Genomic DNA, 17,141 nt, shown 5'->3' on the forward strand with positions numbered 1-17,141 from the left:
AGAAGAGATCAGTCCTAATAGCTTTCTTAAATGCTGATAGACTGTTAAGTTGATAAGTCTCCTCCGGCAGGCCATTCCACAGTCTGGGAGTAGCAGAAGAGAAGGTCCTCTGGGTACAGTTGTCAATCTAGTGTTTGCTGACTGAAGTAGATTCTCCCCAGAGGACCTGATTGTGCGGGGCGGATTGTACAGGAGAAGGTGATCCCACAGGTAGCCTGGACCCAAACCTTGTAGGGTTCCTTCCCCAGACACTGGGCTGGTTCGCACAATCACCACAGCCCAATGTGGTTTATTTAATCAACTGCGGGTTGTGGTGCATGAGGGCAGCTATTTTCAAACCCCAGTAGGGGGTTGCCATGTTTCTTGTGTCATCTGAATCTGGGTGATGGGGTTGCTTGAAGGTTAAACAACCCTCAAATAAGCAGACCATTACCTGCTTTGCATGATCACTGAGCACCAACTCACCAACTGAAGCCCAGTCATGTCTTATCATGCCATCTGCAGCAAGGGTTGAGGGTTAAACAACCCTCAAATAACCCATGGTTGTGGGGTTTTTGCAGGGTTCTTTGAGGACTGTTTAACTCTCAAACAACCCCTGCTGCTGGGTCTGGATGACACAACAAATCATGGCAACACCCCCACGTGGTGGGGTTGAATATTCAAAATGGACACCCACACATGCCACAACCTACGAAAGCTTAATTAAGCTATGGTGGCCTGAACTGATAGTGCAAACAATTTGGAAGTGCTCCTAGATCTAATAAAACTTCTGGATGCCCAAGTGACTGCTGTGGCCAGGAGAGCTTTAGACCAGCTGCAGGGATGCTGCCACACACGTAAACAACTTGGGTCCTAGTACACAAATATACATAAAATTTCCATATGCTAATATACATGAAGTTTAGAAATAATTACTATGGTTTATTTAAATTCCACATAATGCAAAGTTAGCCAATAAATTTCTCATTCAAGTCACCTCAAATAAAACAAATTCTTCAAGTACTTTGCATCCCAAATCTGTAGTTCCTCTTCAATTACCATTAATTTCCAATCTCACTGTTCCTTTTCTGAGTTCTCTTTCGCCACTCCCCTACTTACCTCTCTCTCTTGGATGAAAATTGTCCCTATCTCATGCAATTAAGCTTAGAAAAATAGCTTCCAATAGCATTAATTGAAGGTTTTTTCCTAACCTTAATTGCCATGCATGGGAATTTTGGGGCAACAAAGACTGCAGGTAGGGGAGGGCTAGGTCTTCCCAATTAAGATTATAAACTTAAGCGGAGGGATAGGAGGTTGTTTCACATGTGATAAGGAGAGGGGTTACCCCTTCACTCCCCAGATGCAATTCCCTCTGAAAATCACCCCCTGCATAGTAATTAAGCTAAGAAAGTAATCTTCCATTAACATCAATGGGCACTCAGAGTTCTGGATGCATAGGTTTGGGGCTGGGGACCTATGGGCCCAGGCATAGCAATGCCCCTGCCCAGCTGTGACTTGTTCACCAGCTGTACCCCATCATGGAGATGGTGAATCTGGCTGGCCACAGTGATACATATTCTGTTCACCTCCTGATTAAGACTAGTGCAATGTGGTCTACATGGGGGTGCCCTTGAAGAGTTTGAAAACTGTAGGTGGTGCAGGATGTGGCCTCCAGATTTCTCTCTGGCATATATGTTTCAAACTACATTACACCTATCTTACCAATTGCACTGTCTTCCAATTTGTTCTGGGCCAAACTCAAGGTGCTGATGCTTCCCTATAAAGCCCTAATCTGAAAGACTGCCTCTTCTCACATGAATTTGTTCCTGGGTTGTGATCACCTTCCGAGGCTCTGTTAGATGTACCACTACCAAAAGATATTTAGTTGCTCAGAACATGTGAGAAGGCCTCTGCTGTGGCAGCACCTAGTTATGGAATTTCCTCCCATGGGACATTAGAGTAACCCTATCCCCGATGAGTTTTAGGCAGACAGCAAAAACATTTTGATTCTACATGGCTTTTAATGGTTTTTAATTTGACAATGAATGTTTTAACAACGTATGCTGAGTTTGTTTGTTTTTTAATGGACCCCAGAACTGTAGTTGTTTAAAATGGATACTGTTTTATACTGTTGTTTTTATATTTTTGATGGTTTTAAATTTTGTATACTTTTTAATGTTAAATGTTTTTAACTTTTGTAAACCTCTCAGAGAGCTTTGGCTATGGGGCGGTATATAAATTTAATAAATAAATAAATAACACTACTCTGCTGGGTTTTAATGCTGTTTTTCAATTCTGTTATTGCTTAATTGGTTTTGTGGCATTTTGTTTCGTAAATCACCTTGGTGACACTTGTTAGGACACATTATATATACATACATTCAGGTCTGAGTTTTTGACTAAGTAAATAGTCTCAGCTACACTTTACTATAAGGGAGTGAATTGGGGTGATCTACTCTCTTAGCTACAATCACAGCTAAATGTGCCTGTCAGACATTTGCTTGTGCTTCCTCCAAGCCAAGCGGAGCATAAGGAAACCTTGTGCAGACAGGGACTGATGGTGTGAGATAGCCAGGAAGGGCATAGATGTGTCTCAGACTCAGTAATGGCCTTGCTGGGCTACATGCCTGCCTCTCCCTGCTCGTTCCCCCTCACCTATCTTCCATGCAATCCCACACATGTGAAGTCATTTTACATTCTCAACCAAAGGTGTTTTATTAAAGATTTCTACTTCTGCAAAGCTTGAGAATTCCCAAGCTCACGGGCAGCTCCTACGATTTTTGGGTGACTCAATTTTGGCAACAAAGCTGTCAGCATGAGGCTTAGTTCACGATTAGAAGGTATGATAGTGACAGAATGATTGGACCCTTGCCACATTAAAAAGCAGACAGCAGTAACTCCTTCCTGAACATTGCAATTCATATTGGTGTTGGAGGTTGCTCTCTGTACAGCTTTGCTTTGCTTGCTGCTCATGTTCTTGCTGTTCAAAAGAAAACCCTGCTGAATTATACTGGGCATAGAGGTGATCTCTAAAGGCATATGATACAACCAATTTTTTGAAGATGAGCAAGTCTGAAACTGGATGGGGCTCATCAGAAAACCCTATGTAAACTTTCTTGAGGAATGCAATGGAGAATGGAATGGAGAGAACCAGTGGGGTACAGTCATCTTTGGATACAAACTCTATAGCAGGCGCAGGGAACATAAAAAGGGTTTGGGGAGCTGGATAAACCCTTCCCTCCATGGGCCATATGACAACAGGGAGATGTGGCACCCCCTAACTTTATTTGGTGCCCGGTAGGTTCATCAGAAGGATGATCGGATATCACATCTGTCAGGAACTGGCGCACAGGACTTCTCCCATCGGAGCTTCGCATACTCCACTTCTTCTGTTGAGAAGAGGATGCAGGGTGGGTAAAACCTTCACAGGAAGGACAGGGAGGGGCATAATGGAAGTGGTGTCATTCCATACCTCAAAGAGCATAATGTCAAGCACACTAGAAACTTAAAAGGTGCAGACTCTTTCCCAGAACCACTCTGCTTGACAATGGCCCTGTTCAGACAACACGCTACACCATGCATTCCATTAACTATTTTGTGGTTAAGCAGCATGGTTTAGCGTGTTGTCTGAACGGGACTGCTACCAGGTTCCAAAAATAATTTAATGCTAGAGAAATGCTTGGGATGTACTGCTCAGAGAGCTTCAGCTGACGAGCAGTATAAAAATGTAATAAATAAATAAATAAGGAAGGCATCTAAATAAGAAACTGTTCTAGTAATGGGCACCATCAATTACCCTCGCATTTGATAAATGCATGTTGGAGTTATGACAAAGAAACTAAATTTCTCAGTACCCTAAATGACAGTGCCCCGGAATAGTTGGTCATGGAACCAACCAGAGGGGAAGAGACCCTGGATTTCATCCTATGTGGTGCTGCACAAGAGATAATAGAAGCTTAAGTATGTCAGGAAAAGCAGCACCAAGTCCAAGAGGTCACCAGCATGGTTAATGAGCACTGCTAAGAAAGCTATTAGAGAAAAGAAGGCTTCCTTCAGAAAGTGGAAGCCTTGCTCAAATAGGAGTCCTAAACAGAACACAAAGTTGCACAATGGAAATGCAAACAGTCTAAGGGATGCCAAAAAAAAAAAAGAATTTTGAGAAGCATGTCACTAGTGATATCAAGGCCAACAATAATGAATTCTTTAAACACATTAAAAGCAGAAAACTGGCTAGGGATAAGGAAATGGCAGAGAAGCTAAATGAGTCCTTTTCACTGCAGAAGACATAGGGCAGAACTGATATTTTTAGAAGGTAGTCTGGGGAACTGTAGCAAAAAGTATTAACAAGAGATGAAGTTCTAGAACTTAATGACGAATTGAAAGCTAAAAAACACTGGGTCCAGATGGCATCAATCCCAGAGTTCTTAAAGAACTAAAATGTGAAATTGCTGATCTTCTAACAAAAATATGTAATATACCTCTAAGATTAGGTCTTGTACCAGAGAACTGAAGAGTGTCATATACGACACCTTTTTTTTTTTTAAGGGATGTTTTTCTTGCCTAAAAAGAACTTCTAAAAAAGTATGTCATGACTCACTAATCTTTTAGAGTATTTTGAGACTGTCAAAAACATGTAGATAGTGGTAATGCGTAGACATGCTTTACTTATTTAAACTACGTATATACCACTTGATTTCATAACATCTCTAAGCAGTTTACATAAAAAACAACGTAAAATAAAAGAATACTAATAAATTCATTATTCATAAATTCATGCCACTAGTGATATCAAGGCCAACAATAATGAATTCTTTAAACATGTTAAAAGCAGAAAACTGGCTAGGGATAAGGAAATGGCAGAGAATGACAGGGGCTCACGGAGACCCTTTTCCGTGAGCCCCTGCCAAAGGAAGCTACAGGTGGCTACTAGGAGGAGGGCTTTGAAATAAGAATGTCATTATCTTGTTGTTCTAATGAGCAACTTATAGATAACCTTTGCCTTGTCAGCCATGCAGCCTAAGCGAAGAGACCACATACACAGTTGAGGTCAGGAGACAAGGTGCTATCTGGAAAGACCCGGCTTGCTCAGCCAACTGATGCTACACAATGGGTTTCTGCTAGCGGTGGCTGCAATAATAGTCTATGGGCTTCTTGTGGAAATTTACTAGCGCCTGCACACTGTGCCTATATGATGTAACTTGTTTGTCACACAGGTGTCATTTGTATATATGGGGAATGTGGTGAAATTTCCTCTTCATCACAACAGTTAAAGCTGCAGGTGCCCTGCCCTCTTTTAAATCTGGTCACTCTAGTATAGCTCCTACAGCTTTAACTGTGGCGATGAAGAGGGAATTTCACCAGGTTCTCCATATATACAAATGACAACTGCTGAAATTTCCTTTTCTATGCAACTGTTAAAGATACAGAAGCCCTGTCCTCCTTTTCATATGGTCACCCTATGGGTAGGGTCATGCTGGGAGAGGCGCTCCATCAGCCCGAGTTGTCCAGAGCCATGCTGCCAACAAGACCTTCCTCAATCCACACATGTATTAATACCATTTAAAAACAGTCCTTTTAACGGTGAATTGAATGTTTCAAAAGCACCAGAATGCTAATGAAGAGACATACCCTCTTGGTGTGCCCTGCCACGCTGACTGCAAACAGAAAACGAATGCCTCTGTTTTGCAGCCCGCATGGCGGGGCACATCAAGTAGGGTATGTCTCTTCATTAGCGTTTTGGTGGTTTTGAAACATTTCAATTCACCATTAAAAGGATTCTTCTTAAACGGTATTAATACATGTGTGGATTCTTCCCCTATATGGCTTGGGACCAAACTACCTTCTCCCATAAAAATGTCCCTGGGTTTTAAGAACTTCTGAAGAGGCACTTCTCAGAAAAGACCACCTCGATCACCCCCCTGCCGCCCCTTTGCGCCCCCTTGCCTCTTAACGCCCCCTCTATGCAAACCCACTGCCCCCAAGGGGGCAGTACCGCCCACTTTGGGAACCACTGGTTTACTCATATAGAGAACAATTTCTGATCTTGATTAAGCAATGTTATGGGACAATAAGATCCCACCTGAGTTAGATCTTTCCCTGGCTTTAGCAGTACTATAATACGACATATCTTCCATGTGTCTGGGATAGATTCCTCCTCCCAAGTATTGTTGAAGACTTGTAAGGTGTGGGCATAATGTTTCTCTATTTTTTTTTATAAAAAGAACTTCCAAACCCATGTTTCAATCTTTTAATTACTACTTCCTCTACTGATATGGTTTTATTCAAAATGTTACGATGATCTGGAGTTACAGGTATACCTGCACGCTCCAGAAATGCAGTAACATTTTCTAAGTTAGGATGTGTAGATTGATATAGGGTTTTTTATAAAAATTTGCAAATAATGTATTAATTTGCATTTGATACGATGTCTTGCTACCATCTTCCTTACACATGAAATGTATCTTTCCTTTATTTCTTCTCTTTTGTATAGCTCTTGCCAATAGTCTTGTTTTTATTCCCTGACTCATAGTAGCGTTGCTTCATATATAATAGTGATTTAGTTACTTTTCCAGATTCCAACGCTTCTAGTTCTTTACATTTATATTCTAATTTTCTTAGGGTAATTGTAAATACTGTTTTTTTGTCTTTTGTTTCTAAAGCAGCTATATCCTTCATTATATTTTGTTTTAATGGATCGATATTTTTCTTTAATTTTATTGTTTCAGCAATACATACTCCCCAGATATTTGCTTTCATAGCATCCCACAATATATTGTGTGATATCTCTGGTGTAGTATTTATATTAAAATATTTTGTAAAAGCCACTATCAAGGATTGCACACTTTTTTGATTTTCAAATAAGCATGAATTTACTCGCCACACTGGGTAAAATGGACCCGGATCCCGTATGTGCAAAATTAATTCTACTGCTGCATGGTCTGAAATAGTGTGAGGAAGTATTTCAACCTGAGATATGTCAGGAACCAATAGAGTGGAAACCAATATGTAATCTAATCAGGAATATGTATGATATCTGGGAGAAAAGTATGTATAATCCTTGGTACCCAAATACATCCATCTCCAGGCATCTGTTAAATAAAACCTTTTCAACAAAGGTAATATACTTTTACTAGACTGTCACCTGTTCCTGGATGTTGCATTACTTCTATCGATAAAGGCATCGCATGTTGAGCTGAAATCTCCTGTTACTATGATCTCTCCTACAGCAAATTCTCTTAGTTTTATAAGTACTTTAGCCATATATGAATATTGGTTTACATTTGGTGCATAGATTGTGGCTATATTGTTATAGGAACATTCCCATCATGCCTTTTAAAAAAAAGCTAGTGACCATCATCATCCTTATTTTTTTTTAACTTGAAAATCAAAGTGCTTAGCAAGAATTATTGCTACTCCATTTGTATGATTAGAATCTGGGGCCACAAACTGATCACCATAATAAGAATGTATAAACATCCTCCCGTTTTCCCTTCCTGCTTTATATATTTCCTGTAAAAAAAATAATACAAGGTCTTCGAACTCTAAGAAAATCCGAAACTTGCCTCCTTTTAACAACATCCCCTAAACCAATGACATTGAATGTTACAATTGTGACATCTTTCTTTCCCATATTTAGTTGTTAACATATGATTACAATTACTGCTGAGATAGAAATCCAATATATTCCGCCTAAATTTATAGTACACTCCACCTTCATGACTAGTCATGTTCATATCGACCAACATCCTCCACTCCCAATTCAAAACCTCAATCCCATCCCTATAAACCCTTCCCCCCCATCCCCATCCCACCGAGCTCCAGAAAAGGGTCAAAAGCAGAAGCTAATGACCCGCAGTATAAGACAAGCTTATAACTGCCCCTACTGGGCTTCTCCATGTATCTCCCATTAGTGCAACTTCTAACAACTCTTCTTGCAGTTCTTCCTCTGACCATGGGGTGTTAAATCCCAACAATGTTACGATGTGAGCCATTTCTTTTCTATTAGCTGCTTTTTGATGGGTACCATCTATTTCAGTGTGAAGAGAAAATGGAAATCCCCATCTGAAACTTTGTCCTGCTTCTTTCAGAAGGTCTATGGCTGGTTTAAACTTCTTGTGTCTTCTCAAGGTTTCCACACTGAGGTCATGAAGAAGTAAGATGGTATTTCCTTCGTGGATAACTCGTGCTTTTTCTCTTAAAGCTTTGGAAACTGAGGCCACAGCTAGACCTAAGGTTTATCCTGGGATCATCCAGGGTTCGCCCCTGCCTGAGTACTAGATCCCCTGTGCGTCACCTAGATTAACAGGTTTGACCCCTGGATGAACCAGGGATAAACCTTAGGTCTAGCTATGGCCTAAATCTCTGGTGGTGGAGTTTAAAAATGCTATTATAATATCCCTCGGAGGAGCAGAGTCTCTGGGTTTTGGTCCCAGACTTCTGTACACTCTTTCAATGTCTGCCTGGGATATGTTAACTTCAGGAATTATTTCCCTCCACCATTCCACCAGGAATTGTTTTAAATCACTCTGACCCACTGTTTCTTTCATATTTCTAATCTTCAGGTTCCTCCTTTTTCCTCTATTTTCTTGTTCTTCAAGGCTCAACTGTATATCTCTCTGACTATTAATAATTACCTTTAAGGCATCAGTTACGGATCCCAAGATCGAAAGCTTCTCTAGTGGTCTCCTCCACACCTCCTAGTCTTGCAGCCAGACTTGCAAATTTATCTTCTAGGGACTTGAAACTCTTGTCCCATTTCTTTAGAGTAGCCAAGAGAAGTTCTGCAGTAAATATAAACTATATTAAGTGCTCAGTAGGAACCTTAAATGTCCCGTTGTCAGCTCGCTTCACTTCTCCCCTAAGTAAATTTGCTCTCCAAAAGAGAGCAAGTATAGATTTGATGCTGCTGAGAAGTTGTTTGCAAAGACACATGGGGGTCCCATTTCTTTAATAAATCTGAGTGAAGGTTGGAGATTTTAACAGTCACCTTCTCCATTAGTTCTTCCATGAGTGCCACTGCATCCCCTTTGTTTGTTTTCCCAGAACGGGTCACCATCTTATACACTGATGAGACGCTACCAGATATCTGAGTCTGTATCAGCTTGTAGTAGTGAATTATGGCACTCACCGCACTTCCAGAGAATCTTCTAGGATTTTCTTCCGAAAGAAAATGTACAGCTTTGCATTGCTGTAATAATGATTTAATCATCAGAGAGGAGAGCTGCAGAGGTTAACGTCTGAACTCAGCAGCTACGCTCATGCTCAGCTGCACGTTGTATTTAGTATAACGTTTTTCTATAATTACATATGTAGGACCTGCCTATGAACCTTATATCTGAGTGGAAGGGTGGAATGTTGGAGCATGGAACTGGAGTGGCAATTGGGTCACTGACTAGAAAAGGAATTTCAAATGCAGGTTGGAGGTTTTAAAGAAGATAACTTTGAGGAGTACCTTTTTGGATTTATCATTGAAGGATTTATTTTATCCTCAGGAATACTTCTTAACTCTTCATTTCCTTTAAGTATTCTTAAGAACATAAGAAGGGCCATGCCCATGCGAGATCAGACCAAGAATTCATCTAGTCCAGCACTCTGTTCACCCAGTAGCCAACCAGCTTTCGAACAGGAAACCACAAGCAGAACATAGTACAACAGCACCCTCCCACCCATTATCCCCAGCAACTGGTGTAAATAGGTTTAAAGTCTGTGATACTGAGATAGAAGGAATTGGTGGTATTAAAACAATAAAATTGAATATATTTGCGGATGATACTTTGCTAACTATTAAAAATCCAATAAGAAAGATGGAAATAATTAAACAGCAATTGAGAGAATTTGAGGAAATTACTGGGTTAAGAATAAATTGGTCCAAATCAGAGATGATGTTATTTAATTATACTAAAAAGGAAGAGAAGGAATGGGAAGGAAAGGGAATAGAAATGAGAGTCAAAGAACAGATTAGATATTTGGGAATTAAAATTACAAAAAAATTAGAGAGTTTAGAGAAGGAGAATTTAAATAGCTTAAAAAAAGAGATTTTAGTAAAATTGGGAAAATATAAAAGATTAAATTTATCCTGGTTTGGAAGAATAGCATTAATAAAAATGAAGATTTTAGCAAAGATTAATTTTGTGTTCAGGATGTTACCAATAAAACTTTCAGAATTAGAGATAAAAAGTTGGCAAAACATCATAAACAATTATTGTAATGGGGATAAGAAAGCGAGGGTAAATAAGAATAAATGGTATTTAAGTCAAAAAAAGGGAGGATTGGGTCTCCCAAATATTAACCTATATTATGTAGCTAATAGGTTAAGACATATTGTGGAAGCAATTATAGGAGTAGGAGATTTAGATTGGATGGAGGATAAAACTACAAGTAATATAGAGATGAAGTTGGAAAATGTATTCTTTAGGGAAGGAGGAAAAAAATGGGCTGAAAGTATACTATAGGTAATCCGCTCTTGAGGTTTCACTGGGAAATTTGGAGTAAATATAAAGGGGAGTTGCTCTCGAGCAGCTCCCCTTTATCACTGGTACTAATGCTAAAGAATTTCCCGGAGGAATTAAAGAGTAGATTAAGTAAAGTTTTAATAGAAAAAAATAAAATGAAATTAAGGGAATGGTTAAGAGAAATGAATACAAGAAAGGATTTGGAAGAGGTTCTAAAAGATAAAAATTTAACTTGGTTAAACTATTGGCAATTAGAACAGTGGACTAACAGTGGGTAAGAGAAAATGGAGATTGTAGAGAATTGACGAAGTTTGAGGAATTAATAGTTAAGAAAGAAAATGATAGGGGGGAAAGAATAGCGTCAAAAGGGTTAATGAGTGAAATATATAGAATACTGTTGGAGAAAGGGTCGATGGATAGCTCAGGAAAAATGGTTTGGGAGACAGATTTGAATGTACAAATAGGACAACAGAGCTGGGAGGGACTATGGAAACAAAGAGCGTTGAGAAATATGTCAGTGAGAATAAAAGAGAATTACTTTAAAATTATATGGAGGTGGTACCTAACCCCGGTTAGATTAAATAAGATAAATAATCAGCATTCAGCAAATTGTTGGAGAGGATGTGGGGGAAAAGGAACGTATTTACATATGTGGTGGGAATGCAAATATGTAAAAAAAAATTGGAAGATGGTGTTTTTGGAGATTGAAGAAATTGTGGGAATGAAGATAGAACAAACACCAAAAGTTGCATTACTGTCACTATTTGAAGATTTAAAATGAAAAAAAGAAATTAAGGAATTGATAACGAATTTGCTGACTACAGCAAGATTGATTGTAGCTAGGAACTGGAAGATTCAAGGAGATTATTGTATTGAAGAATGGTACAAAGAAGTATGGGATATAGCTATTATTGATAAATTGACTTGTAATATCAAACTGAGAAGAGGTATAGCTAGAACAAATGATTTTGAAGGAATCTGGAAACAGTTCCTAATGTTTGTGTTTTCTAAGGGAAGTGGGAAACCACCAGCAGAAGACAGTATGAGATTTTGGAATCAGGAATGAGATCCCGAGGTGGGGGGTGCACTTACTTATATGTCAAGTTTGATTATGTTATATAGATATGACATTAATGTTACTCAACATTTATGTAGTATGTTGTTTTCTTTAATTGTAATGGTGTATGTTTAAGTATTGTAGGGGGAAAAAGTCTGTGATACTGGAAGTAGTACATAGCTATCAGGATTAGTAGACCTTGATAGCCTTCTCCTCCAGGAATTTATCCAGCTTTCTCTCCAATAACAGTCCTCCACAAACTGAAGTCCTTTTGCTTTCAGGAGACCTTCAGACTGATTGATATTATATATGGGTTCCCTATATTTGTGATTCTTTTCTTTAAACTACTAATTTGTTTTTGTTCAAGGTGTTCTTTATTTTTAATTTTGATGTAAGCCATCTTGGGTGTTTCTGAATGAAACTGAAAGCTGAAGTATAAGTGTTTTAATAAATAATAACTCTCACATTTCTGAGAAAAAGCTGAAGAACCACTGTGTTATCTGAAAGCTGGATAGGCAGAAGTTTGTTACTTGTGGATAAAAACAGCTCATAGAGGAAAACATAAGAGGGCTAAACTGTTATGTAAAGGTCAGGATAAAAGCTAGTCAAGATGTGCATGTGTGGGTGAAAGATAACAGGGGAAAGGGTAATCTATTGTAAAATATACAGGAAATAAACCTTTCAGATATTGTGTATCTGAGCACAGAGATTTTTAGGGAGGGATAACCTATTATTGGATAGGTCAGGAGATTGATAAATCCAATGTGAGTGTGTGTGTTAAGGAAAGACTCAACTAATAGAGATGAGACAGGGAGGGCACATCAAACTTTTTTAACTCTCACCTTTCCTCTGAGGTCAGTGTGACTATACGTGCCACCTCTTAAATCCATACAACAACCTTGTAAGATAGGTAAGACTGAGATACACTAACCAGCTCAAAGTCATCCCATAAGCTTTGTGGCTGAGAGCGAAGGCACCCCAACCCAACATCTTAGCCACATCACATGACAGATATCATGTAATCATTTATTTATTTATAAAGCATCACTGCTGGCTCAACCAGGTCCCCTATTTATTTATAAAGCATCACTGCTGGCTCAACCAGGTCCCCTAAGGCTAAGGGTGCTTCCAAACCAAAGGTTCTTGGTGCTATCAATTAAAAGGCATTGTGCAGCTATTCTGTCTTTCCCTCTTTAGCATATTTTCTGTGGTAAGGAAAAAGGCAGAAATGGTGGTATGAAACATGGAAGAATTATAAATGGATGATTTCTAAAACCCACTCATACCCCATAAAATTCTGTCAATGAGGCAGGCGAACTGCATAATAAAAGCCTTATCTGGAAGAGGAATAGTCCAAAGATGAGAATTAACATCAGATCAGAGCATGGAACCAAGCAGGATAGACAAACCTGGGGGATAAGGGGAAAGCCTAATTGTGCCTGGTGCTTCGGATTGGCGTCTGATGGATACTGAGGCGGGGGCAGGCGGGCTGAGCAAACAAAACACAGTCTCTCTCTCTCTCTGATTCCGTCTTCCTATTTTAACTGCTCCCTCTGAAGACACTACAAAGGAGTAGGAGGCTAAAAACGCTGAAACTCAGCCATGAGTGCGGTACACTAGACCAAAGTTACACAGGATGAGGGAAAAGACAATATAAAAAAGTTTAGTGGGAAGGGCGCAGAAGAAGGGGGGCAAGGGATGAAACCAGCTATGAATGAGAAAAGGAATTTGCGGGGGGGGGAGCTGCCCCCTCCTCTGAAACAAGGGCGCCGACAGAACATGAGGGCAGGCAGAGAGAGGGAGAGGGGGAGGGGCAGGCAGAGGGAGAGGGGCAGGCAGAGAGAGAGGCACAGGGGCAGGCAGAGGGAGAGGCAGAGGGGGAGAGGCAGGCAGAGGGAGAGGCAGAGAGAGAGAGGCACAGGGGCAGGCAGAGAGAGAGAGGCACAGGGGCAGGCAAAGGGAGAGGCACTGGGGCAGGCAGAGGGAGAGGGGCAGGCAGAGGGAGAGGCACAGGGGCAGGCAGAGGGAGAGGGGCAGGCAGAGAGAGAGAGGCACAGGGGCAGGCAAAGGGAGAGGCACTGGGGCAGGCAGAGGGAGAGGCACAGGGGCAGGCAGAGGGAGAGGGGCTTGCCACAGGCGCAGACCCTTCGAAAGGCGGGGAAGGAACAAATCAGAACCCACCTGTGGGGGAGGGAGGGAAGGAAGAGAACCAAGGCAGATACTTCCGGCTTCCTCCACGGCTCGGCACAGACTGTCAGAACGGTAAGCAGAGTGGCCTGAGGAAGCACGTGGCCAAGCCCCCCTCTCACCCGTCGCCCAATCGGATGTTGGCTTGTTCATGAAATCACACCTCCTTCCGGCCGCTCCCTCGAGCTTTCCACCTCCCCCCTCCCCCCGCAAAAGGTCGGCGCTACCAGCCGGAAGGGGAGGAGAGAACACATCAGAGCATGCGGGCGGTGGAGGAAGCGGCTTCCGGCGCAGGCCCTGCGCGCCCTTCCCCAGGGAGCCCGTCACGCGGTCCCGGTTCCCTTGGGGGGGGGTGACGTCATCCACGCAGGCACCATTCCATAGAACCATAGAGTAGCGGAGCTGGCAGGGGCCTAGAGGGCCCTCGAGTCGTTCCTCCCCGCCCGCTAAAGACCTTCCAATCCCGTGATCTCCTTGCCGTTGCTTTGGCCACAGAGAGATGAAGGATTAGAGGCGACTGTCTTGTGAATTTCCGATCTGAATACAACTCTTTTTTTTCTTCCCAGGGCGGAAGTGAGATCTGCCTGTAGAAATCAAACTCACAATTTTTGCCAAGTTCCATGACAGGAACTCATTCTTACATAAACAATGCCATATTTTGGCAGCCTATGACCGGTACAAAACGTTGCATTCTGTTCCTTGATAAGCACCACAAGGAGAGAGAGGGATTCCAGAGTATTATCTGATCCTTCAGAAACCTCTGGTCAGAGGGCTGTCAATGGTAAATAGATTAATCAATGCGTATCTCCAAGTCTGCGTTTCAAGAAATCAGGACAGCCTTGGAGATCTCTGTATCTTAGCAGTTTTAAAAGGCATGAAGGTGGGGGCTAGAGGTAAAATGTCACCTCAAATTGGGGGGCTTTTCTGACTTCCCTGTCAGGACCCTTTATTTTTTTAAAAATGTTAAAAACAATGGTGTGTGTTATAGATTTGAAGGAAGCACAAACCTGCGCCTCCCTTGCAAGGTAGGCCTGGGTCAAAGTTCCCAAACGAGCCACCCCCTTCCCACCAGTTACCAGTGGAAAACTGGTACTGGAACCAGTACACCTGAAAATAACCACACTTCACAAGGCTTCAGACAATTTATTAAATCTGTGTAAGACCCTGAGCGTACAAACAACAAGCGACAGGGAAGGGGGTGAGGGAAAACAGTCTAAATGTTACAATGAAACTAAAAGGCCACAACAGCAATAAAACAACTTTAAAGCACAATAAAAGCAATACCACAGGAAGCCATTGACTCGAGCAACCCAAAGAAAAACAACAAATCCTGGCTACCTAATACCAGACAGCACAGGGGTCCCTTCACCAGCCTTTGGGGTCCTGAGCAGCATGACCCTTCTCCAAATGAATAGAGACTAACTTATCCCCCCAACTAAGTGGGTGGGGTGGCTGGCTCCACCAATCCACAAACAGCAAGCTCTTCAGAGTTCCCCCTCTCCCGTGAGGAGAAAAGGTTCCCACCTTCAGCTGCAAAGCATGTTCTCACGATGAACAGCCTTGGAGTACTGGTTGCCTTGGCAAAACCTGATAACGGAGCCAGATGGCTGCTTGACTGATCATTCTGCCCAAAGACTGCTGAACAACCCCCCCCCCCCAGCAACAAGGCCCATGTGCCTTCCCCAATAATTTGATTCTTGTAAACACCAGCCAGGCAAGGTAGGCCACAGGTCCAAGCTTCATAACTGATATTTTGAGGGGGGCAACTAAGAAAAACAGACCCCTTGTTCTTCACAATAGACATTAGACAATTTATTTATGTATTTATTTATTTATTACATTTCTATACCGCCCAATAGCCGGAGCTCTCTGGGCGGTTCACAAAAACAGTATTTTGACCATTGCAATATTTATTATTATCATTATTTCTTTTCTCACTTGCAGCAGCACTTCCAGACGAACATGACAGGCATTGCCAAGTCCTTGCTATCTTTTACTGATTCAAGAATTTTCTGACAATTGAGCATGTTTTAAGTATGACTGCTTTCTGGCTGTTGGTGTGAATGTATTTAGGCCCATTTTTTGAATGTTTTCGGTATAGTTTTTTGATGTGATGCTGGTGACTTATGTGACTAACAGGATAATTGTGACCTTTTCCTGTTGCCATAGTTCTTTAACTTCCACGACTAGTAGTGGTCACTTGCAAGATATTGTCTTTTTTTCTTTTCTTTTTTTTTGAAGATAGGGACAACGTTAGCCCTCCTCCAGTCGTCCGGCACCTCACCCGTCTTCCATGATTTTGCAAAGATAATAGACAAAGGTTCTGAGAGTTCTTCCAGTAGCTCCTTCGTTACTCTAGGATGCAGTTCATCGGTCCCTGGAAATTTGAACTCATTCAAGGAAATTAGGTGTTCTTTGACCATTTGTTTATCAACCTCAAACTGCAATCCTGCCCCCTCAACTTGTGCTTCACTTTTTCCAGGGGTGTGTGTCATAGACCCGCTTTTGGGAGAAGACTGAGGCAAAGTAGCAATTGAGCACTTCAGCCTTTTCTTTGTCATCTCTAATCAATTTGCCATCCTCATTAAGCAGTTGAACCACCATTTCTTTCCTCTGTCTTTTACTACTCATGTATCTGAAGAAAGCCTTTTTATTGCTTTTAGCATCCCCGCTAATCTCAGCTCATTCTGAGCTTTAGCCTTCCTGACACCATTTTGGCCCTTCTGTGCCACCTGTCTGTACTCTTCTTTTGTAGCCTGGCCTTCCTTCCATTTCCTATATGTATCCTTTTTTGTTTTCAGGCATGTTTAGACTAGAGCTGTGCACGGACCCCCCGATCCGCTCTGGATCCTGAACTGCAACTTCTGGATCGGGTCTACTCCACCCTGTACCAATCCACCTATGGTCTGCTCCGCTCCATGGTGGGGCTCCGGCTGTTCTCCATGGATGTTCCCCCCCCAAGACTTGCATTGAAAATCAAATGCCAATAACTTTTTTATTTTTAATGTTAGAAACTTCAAAATTGGCACCATGAGAGCTTATCCATGTATCCACATTCATGCCCCGTTTGAAGCAAATCTGAGCATCCAGTGATTTTTGGCAAATATGTAAAAATCCCCCACCCCATTTTCAGAAATGCAAATATCTCTTGTCATTTTTCAAGATACAAACTTGAAAATGGGCCCCATCCCAGCTCATCTAAATCCACATTCTAGCCAAGTCTGAAGCAAATCCGAGCACACCCTGATGATTTTGGGGGAAATTTTAAACATATACCCCCACCCCATTTACCGAAATGCAAATATCTCAGGGATTTTTCCAGATACAGACCTGTAAGTGGGCACCCTGAGAGCTTGTACCGAGATAATTATTCATGGGCAGTTTGAAGGAAATCCGATCATCCCCTGATTTTTGGTGAACATTTAAAAATAATATTCCCCCACCCTATTCTCAGAAATGCATCTATC

At 41.5% G+C, this 17,141-nt stretch overlaps 1 protein-coding gene across 1 annotated transcript in view; it reads right to left on the minus strand.

Annotated features, from left to right (window-relative positions):
* The window catches only part of MAP3K14 (mitogen-activated protein kinase kinase kinase 14), a 102,590-nt gene extending 88,768 nt beyond the window's left edge, over positions 1–13,822 (minus strand). Inside the window, exon 1 of the mRNA XM_063138468.1 lies at positions 13,669–13,822. The gene's annotated coding sequence lies outside the window, so the exon portion shown is untranslated. The remainder of the gene's footprint in view (positions 1–13,668) is intronic.
* Positions 13,823–17,141: the final 3,319 nt, after the last annotated feature.

Source organism: Elgaria multicarinata, chromosome 11 (genome assembly GCF_023053635.1).
Source record: "Elgaria multicarinata webbii isolate HBS135686 ecotype San Diego chromosome 11, rElgMul1.1.pri, whole genome shotgun sequence".
NCBI classification, from domain to species: domain Eukaryota; kingdom Metazoa; phylum Chordata; class Lepidosauria; order Squamata; family Anguidae; genus Elgaria; species Elgaria multicarinata.